The following is a 2,555-nucleotide window of genomic DNA, read 5'->3' as shown; positions in this document are numbered from 1 at the left end:
GGGCTTCTAGATCCCTATGGCCACACTGGAGGGCTCACCTCTGCCCTCTCTCTGTGTGACCTCAACTCCTCCTTGGTTACGCATGATTAGGTTGGGCCTTGAACAAGTGTCACTCATAGAGTCAACAATGGGAAGAGAAGCACCGGCCCCGAATCTCTCAACTGATTCCATATGTCCCTTCCCAGGCTGAGGTCAGGGGAGGGCCTTCAACATGCAGGGGGCTCCCTCTTCCCTCAATCCCCACCCCAAGGGCCCACTGCCCACTTCTTCACTCACATGACCTGCCTTTCTGTGGGGCAGAAAGTCTGTTCTACATGACCCAGGCTGAAATAGTATCTTCTCTATTCTGCCAGAGCAATGTGGCCTCAGCCCTTTAGGATGTGATTTTGTGTTTTTGTTTTTTATTTGTTTGTTTTTTTAAGACTTTTTTTTATTTATTTGGCTGCACCAGATCCTTAGTTGCGGCACACAGGATCTTTAGTTGTGGCACGTGGGATCTAGTTCCCTGACCAGGGATCGAACCCAGATCCACTGTCTTGAGAGGGCAGAGTCTTAGCCACTGGACCACCAGGGAAGTCTCTCGGATTTGCTTTCTATGTGCTCAGTGAGAACCAAAAAACTTAGAAAATGGTCCTCACAGCAAATCTTAGCTCTCGAGTTCATGGCTTCAACTCAAAAAAATCATTTCTCCAACCGCAAATGGAAACACTACCCTCCTCTCTTAGATGCTAGCCTCAGTCACATCCCTCCATTCTGCCATCTCAGGCCGATGTTGCCTCAGGGTGACTAGGGACAGGGTCAGCCACGTGGAAACGCAACAGAGAAAAGTCCACTAATGTGCATTTTCAGATATGATTATTACTCTTAGTATAATTACATAGGAGCAGTTTATTGAGGACCAGGTCCTGTTCTATATGCTTTACATGAATTAAGTCATCTTAATCCTGATCACAACCTCACGAGAAAACAGGCACAGAGAAGTTAAGTAACTTGCCGAAAGTCACACATCTGTCAAGGTCAGCTAGGGATTTGAATCTAGACCGGGCTCCAGAGTCTATTTTCTTTATTTATTTTTTTAAATTTTTAATTGGAGGACAATTGCTTTACAATATTGTGTTAGTTTCTGCTGTACAACAACATGGATCAGCTTTAAGTATACATATGTCACCTCCCTCTTGAGTCTCCCTCCTCAGGGAGACTCCTCCTCCTCCTCAGACTCACCCTCACCCACATCCCACCCCTCTAGGTCATCACAGACCACTGAACTCAGCTCCCTGTGCTATATAGCAGCTTCCCACTGGCTGTTTTACACATGGTAGTGTATATATATATCAGTGCTCCTCTTTCAGTTTGCCCCACCCTCCCCTCCTCCCCCTGTGTCCACATGTCCATTCTCTACGTCTGCATCTCTATTCCTCCCCTGCAACTAGGATCATCTGTACAGTTTTTCTAGATTTCACATATATGTGCTCATATACAATATTTGTTGTTCTCTTTCTGACTTACTTCACTCTGTATGACAGAGTTCATCTTCTTAACCTCTTCTCTCCCTCCATGAGGACCCTTCCCCTCTGCACGCTCCCCACTTCTCTTCTTGAGAGCTATAAAGACAAAGAGTTCTAAGAAAATATTCTTTCAACATGGGAGGCCCAGGATGTCTCATGACCAAAAGACTTTTCAGAAAGAGCTGGAGTACAATATTTTAAAAGTAAATGTATGTGCCAGAAGACGATTCAGTCGGGTTAACTATCAATCATTAAGTCTCCTACTCCCAAGAGAATTTAACCTGTCTCTGTGGAGCCCAAGTCCTTGCTTCAAGCTCTTTTGAATTCTAAACACTTTCATTAACCTAGTTTGATTTATTGTGAAATGCTTCTACCCTCACTCCTTAGCCTCACTCACTACTGCCTTTTAATTCCTCCTGTCCACTACCTATACCTACACAATGTACAACATGGCCTAGTGAGATTATATATTGTTTCCTTTTAAAAACATACACACATTTTTGTCTTGAGATGAGGACTCAGGATTCACTCTGGTTTTTTTTTTTTTTTCATTTATTTTTATTAGTTGGAGGCTAATTACTTAGTCACTCTGTTTTTTGTTGATCTATATTTTTAGTTGTACTGGATCTTTGTTGCTGCGTGGGCTTTGTCTAGTTGCAGTGAGCAGGAGCTACTCTTCGTTGGGATGCACGGGCTTCTCTTTGCAGTGGCTTCTCTTGTTACAGAGCACAAGCTCTAGGCACATAGGCTTCAGTAGTTGTGGCCCACGGGCTTAGTTGATCCACAGTGTGTGGAATCTTTTCAGACCAGGGATCGAACCCATGTCCCCTGCATTGGCAGGCAGAGTCTTATCCACTGTACCACCAGGGAAGTCCTATATATTGTTTTCTGATTGTGTCCTCCATGTGTATTTTATTTCCCCAAACTGACTGTGAACTCCTGGAGGGCAGAGACTATCCTGTAGCAGACTCACAGCCCCCACAGTGTTAGCACAGTAGGGCACACAGAGGATGGGCTCAGCCAGTATTTGTGGATTGATTCCCTTGGGAA

At 44.6% G+C, this 2,555-nt stretch overlaps 1 non-coding gene across 1 annotated transcript; it reads right to left on the bottom strand.

The window, feature by feature from the left end:
- Window positions 1-501: 501 nt before the first annotated feature.
- Window positions 502-574, bottom strand: TRNAE-CUC (transfer RNA glutamic acid (anticodon CUC)). Its single transcript has one exon. It is a non-coding gene; the product is annotated as a tRNA-Glu (tRNA).
- Window positions 575-2,555: the final 1,981 nt, after the last annotated feature.

This window comes from Dama dama, chromosome X, assembly GCF_033118175.1.
Source record: "Dama dama isolate Ldn47 chromosome X, ASM3311817v1, whole genome shotgun sequence".
In the NCBI taxonomy this organism is placed as follows: domain Eukaryota; kingdom Metazoa; phylum Chordata; class Mammalia; order Artiodactyla; family Cervidae; genus Dama; species Dama dama.
This window is presented reverse-complemented; position numbering and strand designations above follow the sequence as displayed.